This window comes from Lathamus discolor, chromosome 8 (genome assembly GCF_037157495.1).
Source record: "Lathamus discolor isolate bLatDis1 chromosome 8, bLatDis1.hap1, whole genome shotgun sequence".
NCBI classification, from domain to species: domain Eukaryota; kingdom Metazoa; phylum Chordata; class Aves; order Psittaciformes; family Psittacidae; genus Lathamus; species Lathamus discolor.
In genome coordinates, this window is record NC_088891.1 from 16,464,649 (window position 1) to 16,488,536 (window position 23,888).

General features: G+C 38.6%; 1 protein-coding gene across 3 annotated transcripts in view; it reads left to right on the forward strand.

Annotated features, from left to right (window-relative positions):
- ENTREP2 (endosomal transmembrane epsin interactor 2) overlaps nucleotides 1-23,888 on the forward strand; it is a 109,252-nt gene that overhangs the window by 1,107 nt on the left and 84,257 nt on the right. The window lies entirely within an intron of this gene.

A 23,888-nucleotide genomic window follows, 5' to 3' on the forward strand; every position in this document is an offset into this window, starting at 1 on the left:
TGTTTGTTCTGAACGAAAATGCCCAAATCTGGGTGCTCCTCACTCCTTTGTGTTTTTCTTGTTGACTTTCCATTGTTTCCTGTTAGCATAATTAAAAAAAAAAAGAAGTTACTCTTTACTCAGGTGGCCTCACTCGATGCTGGTTATTGGTTTTTGCATGTGTGTATGGGTACGCATATGGATGCGTTAGTGCAAGGCTGGCTCATCAACGTTTTTCTGATAAGCAGTGAACTGGGACTTCACAGTGACAAACAATTAGACATTTCTGAAGGCAGTAGTAGCAAACTGCATTATTGGTGAAGATTTGCTCCATTTAATTTAATGTATTATTGGTTTCAAGTATGTCTTTTCAGGTCCTTTAGTGGAATGGAGAATTTTCAGTTTTAAAAGTGCTTGTTAGAAACCGGAACTATCAGATAAATTAATTGGGCTATTCAGTCCTGGTCATGTGGCAAAAATGGTATCATTTGAAAAAATAACTTTAATATGGTCTTACTTTTTTTTTTCTTTTACTTTTTTTTTTTTTTAGTTATTTGCAGTGCAAGAGTAATTCGGGCCAGTTATTTAGGCATTTTTCTTGATTTCATGAAGATTTTTTTTTTGTAATCTAAGAGACTTCAGTTTCTGCTATCAGCCTTGGTATTGTAATAGCTATTCTTTTGGGTTTGAACTTCTGCAAGCTAATATGTAACTATTCATTGGGATGAGGTGTGAATTTTAAATTAAGAATCTGGCTGATTACATATTAATGTGCTACTAAACACAGATTCAGCACACTCGGTTTCTTATCTTGACAGACCAAGCAGGAATGTACACAACTGAGTGTGTATTCCAGTGAGTGCAATTTTTTCAATAATTCTTTTTTTCCCCAGCTCCTGTAATCTTCGTAAAATGTGATTTTTGGGAGCATGTTGCCAGCATGCTCTAAGATACACTGTTTTCATCAGTGTGGATGCCTTCTCTGCAATATACCCTATAAAAGAGTATGTTTTCCAATTAGATTTCATGAATGTTACTTGCTCATTTTAAAGAAGAAAGCCATGATTCCAGCCTGTGGTGTGACTTGGTAGAAGGCACAGGGAGAGTATTACAAGACTGTTGGCTAGAAGGCCTTCTTATCCCATGTTAACAGCATGAAGCAGGTATATGTTGCTTCCTAATTAAGAGTTTACTTTTTGAAAAAAAATCTACCCTGTACATGACCTATTGGACATAACAATAACCATTCTTTCCTCCTAATCTCCTTAGGTCTGAGTCTCAAGAAATAAGGTGAAAATAAAGCAGTGTTCAAGTATGGTGAGCCCTAAAGAACTATTTGAGGCCAAGTTAGTTGCTTGCACGGCCTTTTCTAAAAGCCTTTTGAGGTATTTGGTGAATTAAAGAAAAAAACCTAGCTATATCCATTGCTGACAGCTGAAGAATGTTTCTGTGGAAGAGTGAACACTTTTAACTTGCTTCTGAAAGGTACAATTAAATAAATAACTAAAGGCAAGTTAAGTGACATGAGAGAAAAATAATGGAAGTATCATTTCTCTCTTAGTGTCAAAATCAGGCATCAATATTGACTTCAGACTACTTTTAACTGAGTTGATTTATGGTCAGGTAGCAATTCTGAACCTTTTTGTTTGTGCGTGTGTGAGTGATACACTGTAATTTTACTCATTAGAAATGCACTTCCTAAAAAAGAGTGATCTTGCCATTGGCATTTTTTAGCTTTTTTTTTTTTTTTTTTTTTACACCAACCGCCCTGTCAACGTACATGAAGGCTGCAAAAATTTGCTAAGTGTCATTTAAATGTTTCTGAAAATAATTTCCCAACACTTGTAACATTCTAGCTGATTAAAAAAAAACCCCAAGAAACAAGCCAGGCTGCATATTGCACTCCTCACAGAAAATTCTCTAATCAAATGCAAGGAAAGGCTCTGATTTCTTGTTTTCTTTTTGGAGTCAAATCAATTGGCTGTACCAGTGAGAGCTTATTTAGAGAACAAAGCAGCATAATTTCCATAAAACTTTAAAGAATTCAAAGCTTATTTAAGTATTATCCCATAAATGAAAGCATTTTGCTTTATCTTTTTATAGCATTGTATTAGGAAGAGAAAAAAATACTTTCACATATTCATGGAGCATTCTCAGAGCCCACAAACTTGATTCATGGGGGATAAAATGAAATTAAAAGATGTGCTTTAAGAGCATGGTAAATTAAATCTGACTGCTAGCAGGTATTAAGGGACCAGATCAGAACCCATCTCAAGTAGTCACCCGTCGAATATGTATATAGTGTGAATGCCCTCTAAAGAATCAGTTCTTTTGCCCACAGATTTGCTCCTGTTCCATTTACTCTTTGCTAATTCAGAAACTGTAAGGCCAGTCTGAAAGCTCCTGTAATGTGCAGAGAATGTGAACTCCTTAGAGATTAGGGGGAGAACAGCCCAATGTATGGGTGACTGACTTGCTTTAGAATTATATATATATAAGCTTTATAGCACTGTCTATTTTAGGAGGTGAGGAGAAAATCTCCTGCTATGAGACGCTCTTTGCTCATCACCCTCTAAAAGATTTTTTGGTTTGTATTTTAGGACTGTTGGGCAGCTCCACTGCAGACAGACTAACATTTTGCAAGTAGTCCTTTTCACTAGGCAGAATTTTACCCCATACTGGTTACTGCATTGACGTAAGTAATTTGATGCAGGTCAGGAGAGTGAAATAGCCAATTCTGAGTACCAAATGTCAGTGCTCTGTGTGTGTTACTTTTGAGTAGCTGAAGTATTTTGAGTACTTTCAAGCTGAGTTGCAGTAAATGAGAAATACTCTGAATTACTGCTGCATCACTTGAGACTTTTTTTTTTTAGATAGATTGTGATAAAAAGGGAATCATTTACAGTATTCTAATAAGCATAGGCTTGCTTTTTACTGCTATGGTATCCAGATAAAAATGAGAAAATGTAAGCACTATGAAAAATAAGTATTTTTTGCTTGGAGGAGATAAACTGAATGTAACTTTTGTATTTCTGATGTTTGCAACAGCTTGATTTAAACATGGATTGTTGAAATAGCATTATAAGTTGAAATCTTTGTATCTAATTTATGAAGTAGGAGCTGCTAACTTTGCAAGCTTGCTTTTCATTTTGAATATGAACTTTCTTCTTTGCTAGATGCCATCATCATAATTTATGTTCTGCGGAACAAGCAAATAATGTCCTCATTGGTAACTATACAGTTTTGTTACTCTTGTCACATACAAAGGGTCCATCTCAGCAGAACTATTTTCATGTGATGGGTATAATATACTTAGGAGATTGTTTTTGCTGCTGCTTGTAGCAGAAAAGAGCATGGCTTAATATGAAGATTTTAGATAAGCCTTCAGTGCCAGGAGAGATAAAAAGAGATGTTTTTAAACTGAACACATTCAGTCCAGAGGCACTGAGAAATAATAAACATGTAGCTTTAACGCCACTTACATTCAATTTTCAGAGAGGAAACTTGTTTTCATCTAGGTGGAACTTGTGAATGCAGCTATTAAGATTCGTGGAAGATTTTTGGCATGCTACAGAAAGTAAGACTACTCTTTTTAGCAAAAAAAAACAACAACAAAAACACAAAAGCTAATGGAAAGTTTCAGAGTAAGGAGCCAGTGGACAATTTAATTTGTTAATCATAAGCACAAGTAATTATCTCACTACTATGTATTCTAGTGATTGTAGTTCTAGTAGAAAAGTTAAACCAAATAGCATTCTTTTGTTATAGCATTTGTTGATCAATGGTGCCAAAAAGGGAGGGTTTCAATTTCTGACTCTGTAAAGAATCATCAAGAACTTTCTAAGGCACACTCCTTAAAATAGCGCTGTGAACATGTGGCTAGCATGCTGACTGGAATGCTACTTTGAAAATAATATTGGTAGAAGGTGGGTTTGTGTTGTATATTGAAAGTAGCTGTGGTTCAAACAAATTTTATCTTTCCAGAGACTAAATCCAAAACCTTTTGAAGTGTGGTGAAAAATCAGACTAAAAAAAAGAAATGCTGCAGCATTTTTGTACAGCTAGAAGTGTAGTGTTCATGGGTCATGAGGGGTAAAGGAGGCAAAGGCTTGAGTCCTGTGTTTGTTTTGGTGTGAAAGGAGCTCAGTCTGTTTTACATGTCCCAGGTGATCCAGACTATTAAGCTACTGTCTTGACTCTTTACATTTTACCCCGTAAATGGAAATTTTCCTGGGTGGGAAGAGACCACTTACGCATTCAGTTTTGTTGTTCACAATCTTAAAGTAAAAAATATATTTGGAAAACTCCTAATAAAAGCATGGGATCTCCAGATGAAGAGTAGTTCTCTTGCCAAAGCAGACTTCGGCCACTTCAGGAGCCTGCTTAGTAAGGTTCCATGGGATATAGCCCTGCAGGGCAGGGGGGCCCAAGACTCTTGGTTGATATTCAAGTATCACCTGCTACAAGCTCAGGAGTGCTGCATCCCACCTAGAAGGAAGTGCGGCAGGAGGGCCAGGAGACCTCCTTGGATGGGTAAGGAGCTGCCGAGGAAAATTCAGATGAAAAAGGAGGCTTATAAAAAGTGGAAGCAAGGACAGGCAGCCTGGGAAGGGTACAGGGATGTTGTCTGGGAAGCTAGGGACCAGGTTAGGAAGGCTAAGGCCCGGTTAGAATTAAACCTAGTCAGGGATGTTAAGGATAACAGGAAGGGATTCTACAGGTACGTAGCAAACAAAAAACAGACTAGGGACAACATAGGCCCCCTGAGGAAGCTTTCGGGAGAGCTGGCTACACAGGATTTGGAGAAGGCTGAGGTTCTGAATGACTTCTTTGCCTCGGTCTTGGCTGGCAAAGGCTCTGACCACACCACCCAAGTCCTGGAAGGGAGAGGCAGGGACTGAGAATGAAGACCTTGGGCCCACTGTAGGAGAGGATCTGGTTCAAGACCATCTTAAAAATCCGAACGTGCACAAGTCCCTGGGACCCGATGAAATCCATCCGTGGGTCCTGAAGGAGCTGGCGAATGAAGTTGCTAAGCCACTGGCCATCATATTTGAAAAATCATGGCAGTCAGGTGAAGTTCCCAATGACTGGAAAAAGGGAAATATAACCCCCATTTTCAAGAAGGGGAAAATGGAAGACCTGGGGAATTACAGACCAGTCAGTGTCACCTCTGTGCCTGGCAAAATCTTGGAGCACATTCTCCTAGAAGGCATGCTAAGGCACATGGAAAACAACAAGGTGCTTGGTGACAGCCAGCATGGCTTCACTAAGGGGAAATCCTGCCTGACCAGTTTGGTGGCCTTCTATGATGGGGCTGCAGAACTGATGGACAAGGGTAGAGCAGTTATCATCTACTTGGACTTGTGCAAAGTGGCACTGTCCCACACAACATCCTTCTCTCTAAATAGGAGAGACATCAGTTTGATAGGTGGACCACTCGGTGGATGAAGAACTGGCTGGGTGGCTGCATGCAAAGAGTTGTGGTCAATGGCTCAATGTCCAGCTGGAGACCAGTAAGGAATGGTGTCCCTCAGGGATCAGTGTTGGGACCGATCTTGTTTAACATCTTCATTGCTGACATGGACAGTGGGATTGAGTGCGCCCTCAGCAAGTTTGCCGATGACACCAAGCTGTGTGGTCCGGTTGATACGCTGGAGGGAAGGGATGCCATCCAGAGGGACCTTGACACGCTTGTGAGGTGGGCTAATGCCAACCTTATGAAGTTCAACCATGACAAGTGCAAGGTCCTACACCTGGGTCGGAGCAATCCCAGGCACAGCTACAGGTTGGGCAGAGAAGAGATTCAGAGCAGCCCTGAGGAGAAGGACTTGGAGGTGCTGGTCAATGAGAAAATGAACATGAGCCGGCTTCAGTGTGCGCTCGCAGCCTAGAAAGCCAACCATATCCTGGGCTGCATCAAAAGGAGCGTGACCAGCAGGTCGAAGGAGGTGATCCTGCCCCTCTACTCTGCTCTTGTGAGACCTCACCTGGAGTATTGTGTGCAGTTCTGGTGTCCTCAACATAAAAAGGACATGGAACTGTTGGAACAAGTCCAGAGGAGGGCCACGAGGATGATCAGGGGACTGGAGCACCTCCCCTATGAAGATAGGCTGAGGATGTTGGGGCTGTTCAGCCTGGAGAAGAGAAGGCTGCGTGGAGACCTCATAGCAGCCTTCTAGTATCTGAAGGATGCTGGGGAGGTTCTCTTCATCAGGGACTGTAGTGACAGGACAAGGGTAATGGGTTAAAACTTAAACAGGGGAAGATTAGATTGGATATAAGGAAGAAATTCTTTACTGTTAGGGTGATGAGGCACTGGAATGGGTTGCCCAGGGAGGTTGTGAGTGCTCCATCCCTGGCAGTGTTCAAGGCCAGGTTGGACAAAGCCTTGTGTGGGATGGTTTAGTGTGAGGTGTCCCTACCCATGGTAGGGGGGTTGGAACTAGATGATCTTGAGGTCCTTTCCAACCCTAACTATTCTATGATGGCTTAACATACTCATGTTTGCAGCTGAAAAGTGCATGTTTTTGTGTTGAAAATTTATTGTATCTATTGCAAATAGTAATGATCAAGAAGTGTATTGATTGACCTCTCTCTTGTGCCAAATGGATGCCTTTGCACTACTTTCTGCCGTTACAGTTGCTTTCTGAAATGTTAATATAAGTTGTATAAGATTTGAATATTTGTTTTTGCGGTAGTTTTAAACAGAATAAAATGTCATGTGAAATACATTTTCATTACAACTGAAGAGCAAAAGGGGCCATCAGAAGAGTTTTTTTCAGAGTCTGGGTTATAAGAGATACTTGAAAAAAGTCAACTAAAGGAATGGAGGTTTATTTAAACCTGAGTTATACCTGAGTGGTATAAATTATTTTCATGCTTAAGGTAACATACTAAAGCCAGAACAAAGCAAGGCACAAATAAAAGGGGTGGGAGGGGGGAAGGAAGAAAGTAAAAAAACAAACCATGTAAAATAACAAGCTCATGCCCTTGAGTCTGTATTATCACCTGTAGGAATCTCTTACAGCTGAATCACATGATACTTCTGATGCATTTACCACAAAACTGGTTGCAGGGTGCAGAGAGAGAATAGTGAGGTCAAGACTGGAAGACAGGAGAGATGGGGTGGCAGGTGTGCTTTTTTCCTGGGAAATATTGTACAGAATAGGCAAAATGGTAACAATTCTTCCATGTTGTGTTTTATGCATGAAAGTAGGAATTATATCAGCAACGGCTGTCCTTTCAGAAGGACATTAGTAATGTTGCAATGGTAGGTAGGAGTCAGATTCCTCACTCATGAAATCAGATCATAGATTTGAAATAAAGCTTCAGCATCAGACTGTACTTTTTCCTGAGCCTGTGAAATATCATTTCACAGTAAAACAGTTAAAACATTTTACAGTAAAACATTAGTATCTGCTTCTGAAGTTCATGTTTATTCAGTAAATGTCTTCTTACCTAGCAAAGTACTAAAAGTAGTCAATGCAGCTTTTCCTTTGAGCTTTTAAAAAACTTGCAGTTTGATTTGACAGACTAATGTCTGTTGGTACATAACATTTGCCCTTTGAGTGGAAGTGAACCATTATTGTAAAAGCAATAATGATAGTACAGACAATAAAAGGTTCTTACACATAAAAAGTATAACAAACATCAGAATGGCATTTTGCTGTCCGCCAGAGACCATGTAGTCATCTTCTTTAATACAGACCATGTGCTTATCTTCCTTAACCTAACTTACTGTGAATCAAATGTCAGAAAGCCTGAATATCAAACCAGCTATTAGGAAAAGTTACCACAGTAACAATACTTGTCAGTTCTGGATGAGGAATGTCTGAAATGTTCAATTGTATCCTTCATTGGTTTGTGAATATGAAGTGATTAGAAGAAAGGTAGAAGGAGGCAAAACCATTTTCTGTTTCTGACTTTGAACCTTTCTCTGAAGCTGTACACTTTTTTTGTAGAACTATAATTCATCACTAGTCAAACTGTAGATGTCCTTCTGCTTGTCAGTTCCTTCTTGTGTCCTGACAGTTTAAAACTTGTGTTACAGGACAGACTATTTGGGGTTAACTTGAGGTTTTGTCTGGGTCAGCTGTTTTGGTTCCAAAACTATACAAGTAATTTTCTTGCATTGTCTGGTTAATATTTTGAAAAAACAGAGAAGACAAGAATGGGCAGAAAAGGAGTCAGTTTGAGTCACAGTTACTTTTCAATCTTGAATGTTGCTGGAACGATTTTTAAATTTTTTGGTATTCTGAAAATTCTTCCCTTCATCCATGACAAATAGAATGCTGTTGTAAAATGTAGTAACGAGCTGTAGCCAAAATGCGTGGAAACAAGCTCATTTATAAATTAGAGCAAGATTTTAAGCAAGATTTCCTTGATACAGAAAGGTCTAAGAATACTTCCGGCGTTTTTCAGTACGTTAAATGTATGGCATCAAAGATGTTAAACCAGTAAATTTTTACTTCCTTTGCATGCAGTATAAGTGCTTCAAGATCAAGTATTTCAGGCAGATAATTTAGGCAGTTATTGATGTAATTCTTATGTAGAGTTTAAGACAGTAAACTGGGACAACAGTAAGAGTATATTTTTGCAAAAATAGTTTGGGTAAAACATCATAGGGTACAGCACTGAAACCGCGTCCTGTTTCAATCATTTGGCCAGTAAGTTAAATCTTTATGCAAGCAGTCATCTGATGAAAGCAGGCAAAAATACAAGTAACATTTAGCAAGTCACCTGTTGCTGCAGAAGCGAGTCTTGCAGTCTTACCCGTTAGACAGTAGATGTTCAACCATGCATCTGTTTCCCTCATTATTATTTAGGAGCAAACAGAGATAGGTTCTGTGTTTGAGTTATATTAAGGCCTACTTTATAGGCAGGAGGAAACAAAGCAGATGGATGTGAAGTTCTGACTAAAAGCATAGAGCATTGGAAATGCTAAAGGTAAATAGGATGTAAAAAGCTTATACTTAAAAATAATATAATGCTTTGTGAAGTGTTCTGTTTTGTGAAAGCAGAAAATTCAACAGTCTCTGTAATTACGTTTGTTATTTGCCCACAAGGAGCCTGCAGGTTAACAATAATGCATAGTGATTTTATTAATCAGTAGGCTCTTGTGGAAGTGAGAGGCTTGATGGTATAAACACATACAATGATACTTTGGATGAAGTAAAAATTCGTTTTTGAAGAGATCAGTCTGAAGAAGATACATGATTTTATAATTTTACAAACACAGATTTGCAAAAAAGGATTCCATTCTTTACCAATTAAATTACCAAGGAATGGGCTGAAAGGGTAGGCTTATATATTAGAAAAGGTGGGGGCTCTAACATGAAAAATACACCTCATGTAGGTATTTTAGAAGGTAAAGTTATAGTTGGATGAAGTGTGGTTTACCGGATTTCTCAGAAGCAGGCACTAACTTTTTGTCAGCTTCAGCGTAAGGCAATAAAATGTATTTTTAGTATAAAATTAGTGGGTTTGTATGTTAAAGAATGCTTTTATCCTTATCTTGGAGAAATGCTCCCATTTGAAATGCCTGTGGAGTGGGAAGATGAGGATAAGCAAATAATGTGTTCTCAGACAGGATTCACACCTCTTCAATCCCAAAAGTACTTTCTTAAGAAATGTGCTATCTGTTCCTGCTGTATTTCAACATCTGACAAGTGATATGTTATTTTAGTAAGCTATAAATAACGCTGTACCATTGGATAACAAGGTTGTATAAACATGCTGAGAGAATTGTGATAATCATAGTAGTGATGAGTTCTTGCCCTTCTTTGCCTGAGGAATTAAAACCTGCCCGTATCTTTAAAAAAAACCCTGTAACATATTGCAGAGACAGTGAGCATAGCTGTTTCACTAACCCTGAGATATGTAGCAAGGCTTTAGGGAATGTATTAATAGATAATGGAAGGAATATTATTATTGAAATTTAGGATTATAATAATAGCATTAGTAGATGTATAGCTTCAGGGTTTATAATACCATGCAATTGCAAACATATAGAATTAATCCTCCTAAATTAAAAAAGGAATTTATGCACAATTCTTCACTGTGGGTTTTTTGTTTGTCGGTTTGCTTGTGGTTGTATTGGGTCAGTTTTGGCTTGGTTTTGTTTTGGGTTTTTTGTTATGCTGGATTGTTTTTTTCTGTGGGTTTTTTTTTTTTTGCTTGTTTGTTTTTTTTCATTGGGTTGTTTTTGGTTGATTGATTTTTTTATAGTGGGGGTTTCTAGAACGTGATGTTGAAACAAACCAGAACAAGGTAAGCTGACAGCTAATCTTTCAAGAGTGGACTGCTCATGGTAATTTTAATTATTTTTTTTTCCTTACAAATTGAAGGTTAGTTGTTCAGAAAAAAAACGAAGTGATAGCCAGAAAATGCTTACTCTTGACAAGATAAGAGTATCAGAGTTTTGACAATAACTTTTCTGTCTATGCAAGTAATGGTCTCCAATTCCTGTGTTGAGAAGCTACAAGCTGTACATGGATGCTTTTGTCAGGTTGCCCAGGCTCCCAGCTCACAGTAACCTCCTGTATGCTTTAAGGCAGCCACCAAGTGTCCCTTCTATCAATAAATTAAATACTTGCAGCCTTTCTGTCACATCCTGTAGGCCTATGATATTTTCCATCACTCTTTTTCATCATTTAGCTCCTTAATTGAAAATGCTGTTCAGAGAGAAGTCTGGAGAGTCCTGTGTGATAATTCTTGACTGTTTGGTAGTAAAAAATGATTAAATATATTTCGCATATAGTTTTTTCAACTGGTGGTGCATTCACCATACGTAGAAAAAACAAAACAAACCAAGAAAGCATTTAACTTGTAATTGATCTTAATTGTATCCTAATTTAATTATATGAGGAAGGCAACAAACATCACAGTCTTAAAGTTTATGCTTACAGTGTATGATGAAAAGGATGCAAGGGTTATTCAGAGGTCAAAATTGTCTTCTGCCAATAGAATTACCTCCTTCTGCACCAAGAGAGATAAAAGGTTGACTTTCAAATGACACAGACTTGCTAAGGGCATAAAAATAATGTCATAAATAAAACTGAAATCAAGGCAGAGAAAAAGCACTGGTCAGATTGATTGTGGTTAGCAAGATATTTGGCAGTCTTCAAGTTTTTAAGTACACTTACTTTATTAAATAGTGTGATGGTGGTACCCAGGCTAGCAGCGTTGCTATTTATAAAGAGAAAATTCAGGTCTGGATTTGGAAGCTGCAAATCGCAAGTGTGATCAGTGGTGAAAGAATCAGGAAAAGGCTGTTAGTATAATCTCATAGAAACTGCCAAAAACACAAAAGATTTTTTTTTTTTAACAATGACGTACTAAATAACATTATTTACATAGGCTCTAATCTAACTTGCTGATAGATACCCCTGCTGATGGCGGGGGGGTTGCTACTAGATGATCTTAAAGGTCCCTTCCAGCCCAAACCATTCTATGATTCTATGATTGGATAGCCCCCTATGATTTGATAGCCTCTGTTCGGTCAAAGAAGCAGAACCTCTTATTTTTTTTTATCAAGACATTTATATGGCAAAACCAAAAATTCCCACAAAAGTGGAAAGAAAAAAGGCAGATAATATTAAAAATCCTGTCTACATGATAGTTACATTATGGCAAAGCCAAACCAAAGTAAATTAACAGGGCAAGTAAAGATAATGTGGACTTTAAAGTAACACCAAAAGCTAACTGTTTTTCTCTGATCGTGGACACAAGCTTCATGGACATGGCACTTCACAGAGTCATATGGTAAGATTTTTGAGATTTACTGAAACAAAAATGCATTTTGAGTGTTTGTTTGTTTCTTCTTCCTTTTTCCTTCAGACTACTGGCCTGCTTGAATTAAATACCTAATGGTATATAACTGTCTGGGCAGCCACGGTAGCTTAGCAACACCAGCTAGTGCTGATGCCAAAATACAGTGTTGGCTTTCATCATTTTAAAATGCCAGCTGGCCCTTTAATAGTCTTTCTATATTTAGAGATTAATTGATAATTGTGTTTTAAATTGTAGGCCTGGTTTGGATTTCACTATGGAATTATTTGATAAAGAATCTTGGAAGCTCAGAAGTCTTTGACTGTAGGCATTGATATAAAATTCAGGAAGGACATGGTAATAACTATAAATCCCAAAGTGAATACTGGTGATACTTCAAGATTAAGAGTACAGAGAAAGCTTCCTTGCTTCTTACTTGCTATGAGTGCACAAGCAAAGCTGCTTAAATGTACTAAAGGAGTGTTAAAACTGCATTCTCTGGGGATGATGTTTCCTTGATAAATAATGCCTGATAAATACATGCTCTTGAAATACATAATTTGGGAAATAAATGCATTACAAATATAGACAAACATATTTCTCTGTGTAGAATACATCAAAAATGTATTTTTGTGACAAAGCATAAAATTACAGAATTGTGTACCCGGAATGTGTCTCAACAGCTCATCAACTCTGTTTTCACTGTGAGATCCATCCATAAACAACAGTATCTCTAGTTGAGTGTTTGTTCTGATATTCCTAAATTTGTGTAATAAAGGAAACTTTAATAGAATCATAGAATAGTTAGGGTTGGAAAGGACCTCAAGATCATCTAGTTCCAACCCCCCTGCCATGGGCAGGGATATCTCACACTAAACCATATGACCCAGGGCTTTATCCAACCTGGCCTTGAACACTGCCAGGGATGGAGCATTCGCAACCTCCCTGGGCAACCCATTCCAGTGTCTCACCACCCTAACAGTAAAGAATTTCTTCCTTATATCCAATCTAATCTTCCCCTGTTTAAGTTTTAACCCATTACCCTTGTCCTGTCACTACAGTCCCTGATGAAGAGAACCTCCCCAGCATCCTTCAGATACTAGAAGGCTGCTATGAGGTCTCCACGCAGCCTTCTCTTCTCCAGGCTGAACAGCCCCAACTTTCTCAGCCTATCTTCATACAGGAGGTGCTCCAGTCCCCTGATCATCCTCGTGGCCTCCTCTGGACTTGTTCTGACAGTTCCATGTCCTTTTTATGTTGAGGACACCAGAACTGCACACAATACTCCAGGTGAGGTCTCACAAGAGCAGAGTAGAGGGGCAGGATCACCTCCTTTGACCTGCTGGTCACGCTCCTTTTGATACAGCCCAGGATACGGTTGGCTTTCTAGGCTGCGAGCGCACACTGCCAGCTCACGTTCATTTTCTCGTTGACCAACACCCCCAAGTCCTTCTCCTCAGGGCTGCTCTGAATCTCTTCTTTGCCCAACCTGTAGCTGTGCCTGGCATTGCTCCGACCCAGGTGTAGGACCTTGCACTTGTTGTGGTTGAACTTCATAAGGCTGGCATCAGCCCACCTCACAAGCGTGTCAAGGTCCCTCTGGATGGCATCCCTTCCCTCCAACATACCAACCGAACCACACAGCTTGGTGTCATCAGCAAACTTGCTGAGGGGGCACTCAATCCCACTGTCCATGTCAGCAATGAAGATATTAAACAAGACCAGTACCTACACCGATCCCTGAGGGACAGCACTCGTTACTGGTCTCCAGCCGGACATTGAGCCATTGACCACAACTCTTTGTGTGCAGCCACCCAGCCAGTTCTTTATCCACCGAGTGGTCCACCTGTCAAACTGATGTCTCTCCAATTTAGAGACAAGAATGTTGTGTGGGACAGTGTCACTTTGCACAAGTCCAAGTAGATGATAACTGCTCTACCCCTGTCCATCAGTTCTGTAGCCCCATCATAGAAGGCCACCAAATTGGTCAGGCAGGATTTCCCCTTAGTGAAGCCTTGCTGGCTGTCATCAAGCACCTGTTCGTTATCTCTTTCAGCATTTAACTATTTCTGTACTAGTATGAATCTCTTATATTAACTGTAGATATCATAATATGTAGTGTACATATGCAAACTATGTGTCTTTTGGGGTTTTTTCTTCTATTCAGTGGGCACAAAGGCAATTTTTTGTTGTTGCTGTTGTTTACTTGTTGAGGGTTTTTAAACTCACAAGAAAACTTCCACTGGTAAACAAAACCAGGTCTTCCTAACTTCACTTACAAGGAATTTTCTATATCTGGCAACTTTACTTCTGACCTTTGTTCTCTGCCGTAGCTGGGCATATTTAATGAGATGTGCTCAAGATTGGCAAAGTATTCTTGCTGAGAATCTTTACCAGTGCTTACCTCAGCGCAGTGCACACTGTTCACTTTGTAAGCACAATACTCCTGCTAACTGGTTCCCATGTGCAGTCTGTCTTTTTATGTTTCACTGTCACTTTTTGTGTTTCGATTCCGGGTTAAACTAATCCTCAGGTCCTTCTCTGCAGTTTTCCCATTATTCTGCCAGTTAGGGCCCCTTACATACTGAGGCATTCATTTCTTTTTCTTGATTCTGTTACTTTTCAAAAGTGTTAGAACTTAACTCATTTGCAGACGTCTTTTTATTTCCTTTTTGAAATACTTGCTTTTAATTTCTCAAGGTTCTTGGACTATTCTACAAGTGTGTCTTCCAACTTCAGGTCATGCCTGAATGGTTATTTCCGTGCCCCCACAAGCAATGTGTTGGTTTGGATGTGCACTTCTGAAATTAATTATGCAATTGTTTCCACACTGTGCTTTGGATCCTCTTGTAGAACTCTGAACATGCAAACTGGACTCCATTTGGAAAACGCTGAACTGGAAAGTGTGCTCCAGCACCATGTATAATGCTGTCTAGCTGCCCCAGCAAACAACCAAAAGCCCTCACAATACGAATGAACCCCTCCAACAGCAACAAACCCCACACCCCACCACGAAAAAACCCAGGACACCACCAAACCTCACCAAACAAACAGTGCTTCCCTGAAATGTGGATGGTGTGAATGTTAGCTTCTCAACAGCAGCTGTTCATTCTACAGCTCTGTTCCTGTTGGCCTAGGATACTTTCTAGTGTTGACACTGTTATGAATGTGGTGTTTGGTAAGCTGTTCATACTCCCTACACCAATCTTGCATAACAGTTTTTTTTGATTGGAATAGACTCTCAGGTGGTAGCTAGTGATTCAGATGTCATTTTGCCACTTTCTGTGAGCTGTGCTTAGTTGAAGAACTCAAATTCATCCCGGTATTTTTTCTGTATGTTGGTTTGCATTCCTACTCTGGAATTATTAATAGTGTTAATTATCTGGTCATAACTGTAATTTTTCAAAGAAGCAAAAAAATGTATTTTTATATAAAAGGTCAGAGAGCTTTTCATGAACGACACTTTTCTACTAGCTAATGGACTCGTATTTTAACTATGTGTTGCTAGAACAAGCTTTATATGTCCCTTTTTAGTTTTAGCCACTTTTGTCTGGCTTGTAGTTTGGTCCCTACATGATTCTGTAGCTACCCTTTAATAATTTGACTGTCTCTAGTTCATTAGAGCTGCCTTTGGTAGTAGGTGTAACAGCTGTCATTGAATTGACTTCTGTAACAAGCATGTGGGATGTTTCATGCTTGTAAATGTGCCAGTTACTAATACTTGCATGTATTTTCTGGTTCTCTCTTCTCTCTTATTGTTCCTCTGAGGAATTACTGTACAGATACATGGAGAAAAATACTCCTGTATTTATATAACACTATTAAACATCTTTATAAATTGGAACCTGTCACTGTGGAACTCAAGAACTCTACAACAAAAAATTATTTTTAATATTTAATAATTTTTCAGTCAAAACACTTGATTTTCATGAAGTTATTTGATGTGCAGTAGAGAACAAATTACAGCCATTTGCTGAAGGGTAAGCAGTATTACTTATTCATATATGTATATAGTTTGTCATTTTCAAGAGACAGTAAAATTAAGTTTGGGATTTTCAGAGTAGTTTAGAAGTATTAATTATATGATTTCCTTTCAATGTTGAATCTTACTTTCTTCACCTGCTTTGAAAATCACAGGCCAGGAGTATATTCTAACTAATAACGTGACATGATAAGTCAGTGATTCCCCCGCCACCGTAAAATGTGAAGATGGATTTTATGGCTTAAAAATGACAGGCCATAACAGCATACAGAAAGACAGTTTACTTGTCTCCCTGAAGGATGACTAAATGCATGGTAAAAAAAATATGGTTTTAGTTTCCAAATATTGACAATGAGTTTCAGGAAAGCACTAAGTGTGGTGTCTTGTGCAGACTGACACATTAAAATGCTCAGTATGAAGGCTTAGCTAGAGCTCAGGCTTTCTTTACTATTAAAAGTACTTCTGGCAGACTGCATAGATGTAAGGAAGGGTGAGCATTCAGGGGGTAAACAAAAATCATTGAGGTGGTGTATATTTTGATTTGGAGAAATCTTCAGGAATTCTCCAACAAAGTTGACAATCAGGTATTATTTATTGCGGTGCTGGGAGACACGGGGGGATAGCTCCTGCTAGTGTGTCCCTCTCAAAGTGCTGCATAAGCCATGCTTATATAGTCACTAAGCATACATATTGATTACATATATACATGTTCATGATGTTACTTATGTATTACATTATTTTTCTAGACAGTTTCTCCTTCATGTGCACAAAAATGTGGTAGTGGTCTTTGGGGGGTTGTTTGCTTCTTCAGCAGTCTTCATCACTTGGCTGTTCCTTGAATTTTTGTCCTGGCCATCTGAAGCATGTACAGTAGATAAATGCTTACTCCAGCTTAATTAGTTTGGTAACACTGCTGACATAAGTGAATGATTTCTTCCCATCCTTCTACTTATTTACAGGACATCCTGAAGATCTGCTAGTTTCAAATACTCTTTATCTATACATCCTGTTTTGCTTACAGTAAATATTGCACAATCATAACGTTCTAACTGGTTTTCTTAAACGTTAACTGAAAAGCATTCTTCGTTATCATTGTTACAGTGTCCACCTGGGATCCAGGCTTCTTAGTTACAAGCAAAATGTTTATTCAATCTGTAATGAGCTGTCCTTCATTTTAGAGAAGAGATTCAAAGCAGCCCTGGGGTGAAGGACTTGGGGGTGTTGGTCAATGAGAAAATGAATATGAGCGAGCAGTGTGCACTTGCAGCCTAGAAAGCCAACCGTATCCTGGGCTGCATCAAAAGGAGCGTGACCAGCAGGTCGAAGGAGGTAATCCTGCCCCTCTACTCTGCTCTTGTGAGGCCTCACTTAGAGTATTGTGTGCAGTTCTGGTGTCCTCAACATAAAAAGGACATGGAACAAGTCCAGAGGAGGGCCACGAGGGTGATCAGGGGACTGGAGCACCTCCCGCATGAAGACAGGCTGAGAAATTTGTGGCTGTTCAGCCTGGAGAAGAGAAGGCTGCGTGGAGACCTCATAGCAGCCTTCCAGTATCTGAAGGGGGCCTGTAGGGATGCTGTGGAGGGACTGTTCATTAGGAACTGTAGTGCTAGGACAAGGGGTAATGGGTCAAAACTTAAACAGGGGAAGTTTAGATTGGATATAAGGAAGAAATTCTTTACTGTTAGGGTGGTGAGACACTGGAATGGGTTGCCCAGGGAGGTTGTGACCCAGGGAGGTTGTGAATGCTCCGTCGCTGGCAGTGTTCAAGGCCAGGTTGGACAGAGCCTTGGGTGAGATCATTTAGTGTGAAGTGTCCCTACGCATGGCAGGGGGGTTGAAACTAGATGATCTTGAGGTCCTTTCCAACCCTAACTATTCTATGTTTCTATGATTTTGTCAAGAGTTCTTACTAGATCTTAATTTGGGGAACGTAAAATCATGCAAGTGACTTTGTTGCTGTGTAGGGAAAAGCTGCAAGTATCAGGGTGACAGTGATACAGAAAGATCCAAATTCTGAAATGTTTTTCGTTATTATTTGTACTATTAATGGTTTCCATTTAGGTCTTAAGAGATCTGTATGAAAACTGATTTTGCTAATTAAATGCACAAAAAAACACAATGCTGTTAACTTTGTAAGCCATCTGTAAGAGATGTTTGGTAAAAGAGAGTTCTTCCTGTAGAGTTGTAGCAGTGTGGTTCTACAATTTTTTTAAATATGTGCTTTTTAAATGTATGATTTGAGAACACTTCTTTTGCTGACCACCTCTCTTAATAGAAAAAGACTGTGTTTCTTTGGCTTACTGAAGTTGTAAACCAATTTAAGTGAACTATTCAGACCAGATTCAAGTAATTTAATTCTAAATTGTTACTCTAACATAATTGGTTGATAGATCACAGTACATAATAATATGGAAGCTTGCTTTTCCTTTGAGTATTTCTAAACCAGGATGGTTAAATTTTGTCTCCCTGGCTAATAATTGCTAAATAGGAAGTTTACTATCAATTCAAAAATCTTACATCTATCAAAACAGTGCAGCAGGTTGTAGGGTTTAGAAGCTGCAGAATGGGTGTGATTTTTATTTATTTATTTTTAAGTATTCATAGCCCTTCTGTCAGCAAGGGAGGCAGTAGCTTCAGTGAAGATGAGAATAGCTTTGATATGTGGACATGAGATTAAGTGGGGGTGGATTTCTGTTGCTGGCTTTCAACTCTTTAATTTCAGAAAGGCATTTTTAACAAATTAAAGACTTTTTGTGTGAGTTTGCTGTCAGTGGGATAGCAAGAAATCGTGGATTTTGGAACCAATGTGTAACTCATACTGAAACATGTGGGCCTGATTTGGCACCATGAACATTCAGAATAATCTTTTTGGCAGAAGGTGTCACTTTTAAAAACACATCTCTGTTCGGTGCCTATGCCCTAATGAAACTCGTACAGCACCTTGTGAGTGGGCTTAGTGTTTTTTTAACAGATGGAGCTGAATGTTGTCATGCCAGTGAATAGCTTGCAACTCCATCCTAGGGGTAGCAGATCACAGAAATGAAAGATTTGGAAGTTTCAGTTCCTTTCTTCAGCTATAGTATTTTGTTACCTTCACTCTGGGATCTTTTTTTGTACTATCATTATTGTTACATTCTGAGTTTTATGAAATGCTTTACAAACTCTCTGTTTCATCTTGTGTCAGTGTAATGACTTTTGGACAGAATTTAGCAGCCATTTATGATCTCTTTGAAATACTGCATAAAGCAATTGAAATCAGGAGGTAAAATACCATATTTATTTAAAAAGAACAGACTGCATTGATGACAGGTCTCAAAATAATTACCTGTTAAGAGGTAAGTTAAAAGACATCAGAAGATGTTCTCCTTAGCTGTTGTCAACATTGTTGTATTTGGCACCATGTCTTTGGAAGTTTAGATGTAGCAAAATGCCCAGGAAGGCTGGCAGGAGTGAGAATGTTTGCTGTGTCTAACTTCAGGGATTTAATTTAGATACACATTTTCTAATCCATGGTCTCTGCAGTTAGTGGAACTCAAAAACATCCTGAAGAAAAAAATTAAGGCTTGTTACATTTGAATACACAGTGGTACAGCATTTTGACATGTGAATTAAAGTTTTGGAATGCTCTTTATTACATTTAGTAATGTGATTAGTAATAACCTGACTAACAAATGGCTGTAAATTTTATTGTAGCTTGAGATGTAGTGAGAGTTTATTTCTGTGTTTTAAGATCTATGTAGTGATCTGCGTAAGTGTAGAACAGTGACGAGAAAGTTTTGCTGTCTGCATCGCTTGCTTGATATGAACAAATTGCTCTTCTGTGAATTGTGCATTCTGTCATGCAGTGTCTCTGCTGCTTCTCCTTAGGTTCACTGATCATTCAGACATTCTTTCTGAAGTTTTCAGAATATGTCTGCAGAAGACATAGCTTAGCTTTCATGTCAGGTTTCCAGCTTTAAAGGAGATAAATTTTCAGTTACACAACAGAATATTTTAAATTATTATTTTTTTATATCTGAAGAATTTTTTTTTTTGATCACTAGAGAACTTTGATGCATTTGGCTGCACTTATATTAATAGTTACAACATTGCTTTTCATTTTAATGATGGTTTTAAATTGGATCATAGTGTTTCTGAACATTTTTCTGACAGAAGTTTTATGACTTCACTGCACTCACCCTCGGCTTTTTGTATCCCATTTCTCCAGTTTCTGTCTACTGCAGATCTCCCTGTTTAAGCACTTATCTGCTTTTCCTTTATTTGTGTTTAAGAAACAAACAAAAAGCTACCAAAACCAAACTCCGTTGTTGATTGACGGTGCTCCCGTCTTGGTAGTTCCCCTGGTTTTGCTCTAGTGGGTCAGAGGAAAGAAACAAGTTACTGTCTTTTTTAATTCTTGTTATGAACAGAAGTAGCAATTTTTCTGCCTCTCCTGAAGTTCTGCTGTGCTCTGGACACAGCTCATCTGCAAAATGATCAGTGACATTCAGCAGTACTGTTTCCTATAAAGCCATCTTGGAATTTCTAGAACAAGTTGGTTTTGAGGTCCTGCTGTAAAACAAAGACTGAAAAATGACATGTTTCCCTGTGCTTCTCGTATGTTTAGCTTTGTTTATTAGTGTATGGCTAAAGAAGTTTTCTGTTCTCCACAGGAATTATTAGGATTGTAGTGGGTGAGGGTACATCTATCACCACCAGTTTTTTGTGGCACTCCATAGGAGGGATGTCAGGAGAGATTAGGAATGGTTTTAGATAACTACAGCTGGGATGAGTTATTAACCTATAAAAGTGTCTTTCCTGAAATGATTTTAAAATAAGTCCAGTAGAACTTTTGCCCAGGGAGGTTGTGAGTGCTCCATCCCTGGCGGTGTTCAAGGCCAGGTTGGATGAAGCCTTGTGTGGGATGGTTTAGTGTGAGGTGTCCCTGCCCATGGCAGGGGGGTTGGAACTGGATGATCTTGAGGTCCTTTCCAGCCCTAACTGTTCTATGATTCTATGGTTCTAACTTATTTATTCCGACATATTAAAAGTGGAATCTGACATATAAGGTGCTCAAGAACATAAAAAATCTCTTCAAGTTCATTAAATTTTGCAGCAATAGAGTGAATTAGCAAAGAGCTGTCTTAATTTGCGGAGGGCCAGAAGCATGGGAAGGTGAGATGTCCTACTTAAGTGACAGAGCTTTTTTCAGAATTGGGAAATGTACTATTTGCAAAATACCCCCCAGGCTTTTTCCTTTGTATTTTCTCATTTCCTCTTTTTGATTCTGTCGCTTCCCCTCCTCCCCCCCCCCCCCATCATTACACCTTCCACTAGCTTAAGTGATGCTTTTAATGGTTAATCGTGTGACTGCTCATAACCCTATAAAGAAAAGTACATGGTAGCATGGTATAGAATCACAGAATAGTTAGGGTTGGAAAGGACCTTAAGATCATCTAGTTCCAATCCCCCTGCCATGGGCAGGGACACCTCACACTAAACCATGCCACCCAAGGCTCCATCCAGCCTGCCCTTGAACACTGCCAGGGATGGAGCACTCACAGCTTCCCTGGGCAGCCCGTTCCAGTGCCTCAGCACCCTCACAATAAAGAATTTCTTCCTTATATCCAATTTAAACTTCCCCTGTTTAAGTTTTAACCCGTTATCCCTTGTCCTGTCACTACAGTCCCTGGTGAATAGTCCATCCCCAGCATCCCTATAGCTTCCTTCAGATACTGAGGTCTCCATGCAGCCTTCTCTTCTCCAGGCTGAACAGCCCCAACTTTCTCAGCCTATCTTCATATGGGAGGTGCTCCAGCCCCCTGATCATCCTTGTGGCCCTCCGCTGGACTTGGACTTGCGATACTATTTTTGCCAGTGCAAGGTTAAACCAAGGTTTTATGGTATCTGTTATTATGGAGAATCTGCACTGTCTGGGAACGCTTTCACAGTGAGTAGGAAGAAAATTCTGATGTGGAATGAGAGGATGTAAAGTTCCCTTATACAATGAAATGCAAAATTGGCTGAGAATATATTGTTTTGGGGTTCTTTCTACCTCAGGAAATGAAAGTAGTGTTATTTTAAGAGTAATTGAATTTTTTCACTAGAATCATTTATTGAGAGAATTGCTCAAATGAAAAAGATTCCTGATCCACATTAATACTGACTTGAATGCTGGATGTCATTGTCTTTTGTTCCTGATAGCCCTAATCATTCTTTAATACAGTTTCTTTCTTCCTCCTTCTATAAGCAGTATTTCATGAAGTGGAGGCTGAGATTAACTTATTATGTCCATGCCATTTTAGAGATCAAATTGAATTTCTGTTATAATTCCCTGTTTCTGTGTATCCCAGATATGTCTTCTAGATCCCTCTGACTTCAGAATCAGCAAAAGTATATTTTGTTTGATCTTTGATATTCTAATCTTGCTGTCTGGGCTAATCTTGCGTCTAGTCCTGCCACTGAGAAATGCTGAGGTTGCTAGACTGGCTTAGGATAACAAAGCACCAAAGCCATGTCTATACTGTCAGTCCCTGATTTTTGCTTCTCAACAGGGACTCAAGTGGCTGCAACTAATTTGGGTTGCTGTGGAATGTACTGGGTCTTTTAAAGTCACTGTGCACTGTTGAGACATTTTAAATTTCTTAATGTTCCATGAGTGCTCTGTCAGGGTGTTTCATCAAGACTGATATATTCCTGGTCTAGAGCTTTGGTGCAGTCTCACTCACTCACGTTTTGGTTATTTGTTCCTGTAAGGTGAGTGACTTGATATTCAGGACTGTCTTATATTCAGGTAAATTAAGCTCTTGTCAGCTCTGCAAAATGTATTTAGCAAAAAACTCAATACAAATGCCAAATTATGCATGCGCTCCCGTGTACTCTATTGAGACCAATTTACTGGAGTTGTCTGTAGGTCTCATTTTCTACTCTTTCTGGAGGAATTTTTTTACAAGTTGATTTACAGATTGCATTACGGTTGTTATGTTTCATTCTGTCTTCACCAAGATAATTTTCCTGTGAGCTGGTCACTGTGCTATAAATACAGATGAGTTTTAGAGGTAAAATCTCTCAGAGTAATATACTGGACAAATTACTTGTTTTCTGGCTCTTGGATGTTGCTGAGTTCCTGTTTGTTAGGGTCTTCACTCTCCTTTCTATAGATTCTGCAGTTTTCTTTTGAAGCAGAAAGGAATATAGAAGTAGTTGTATATAGCTTGGCATAAATGCAGCCGAAAATTTTGGTAAGATGACAGACTTCATTTTACTGACCTGAGCTCACAAATTCCTCTCTTCTAAATTTTTTCTAGTTTTTTAGATTTGGTAAGGTTTTTTTTCTTTTGGTGTAGAAATACTTCCCTAGAAGTATTAGTTAGGTTAGATGGACTACTAAATTACCCTAAAATCAGTCAAACAAAGGATTGTTTTTTCCTTTGTTAAAGCTTACATAAAATAAATAAAAACATTATTTTCTTGGTGTCAAAACTGGAATGATTTTTTTTGCAGGCATTCATAAGATGATTTTCAGCAGCTGTGATTTACAAATAGTGATCTTTCTTGGCTGCATTGATGGTTTGCGAATTTTTGTTTTATTTCCTTGTAAAATTAAATAGGAATGACAAACAGCTGGAGGACTGTCTGTAGCTGGGTAGTCTATTAGAATTAATGAATTTCTAAATAAAATTATATTGCTACTTCTTACTGAAAATCAGAAAGAAATATTGAGGCTTGGGGATTTGGATAGTCTTGTGATAGTCGATACAGATTTGAGGATTTCTAGGGAAAAAAAATTAATTAGTTAATTTGTCTGCTAAAAGGATCCCCTTTTTAAAAAGAAGTCTCCTCTAAATCTCAAACAAATATTGATGAATACACATTATAGACTCAAAAGAGAATTATGTTAAAATATTCTATGATTTAATGTTACTTGAATTGTATTTTGAGGCTGAAACAAGAAAAGGGGATCTTCTTCTCTAGTTAGAATAATATTTTTATGACCGTATCTGTTATCTCCTTTGTTTTTCCTGCGTTAGGGTTCATTCAGGTTTAAGTATTCTACTTTTCCTTTTGAAATGTGATTCAAAGGAAATAATCTAAAAGAAATAATTCTTTAATGAATCATTATTCCTCATCTCTTTATGAGAGAACATTCTGATAGTTATATTAATATTGAAGA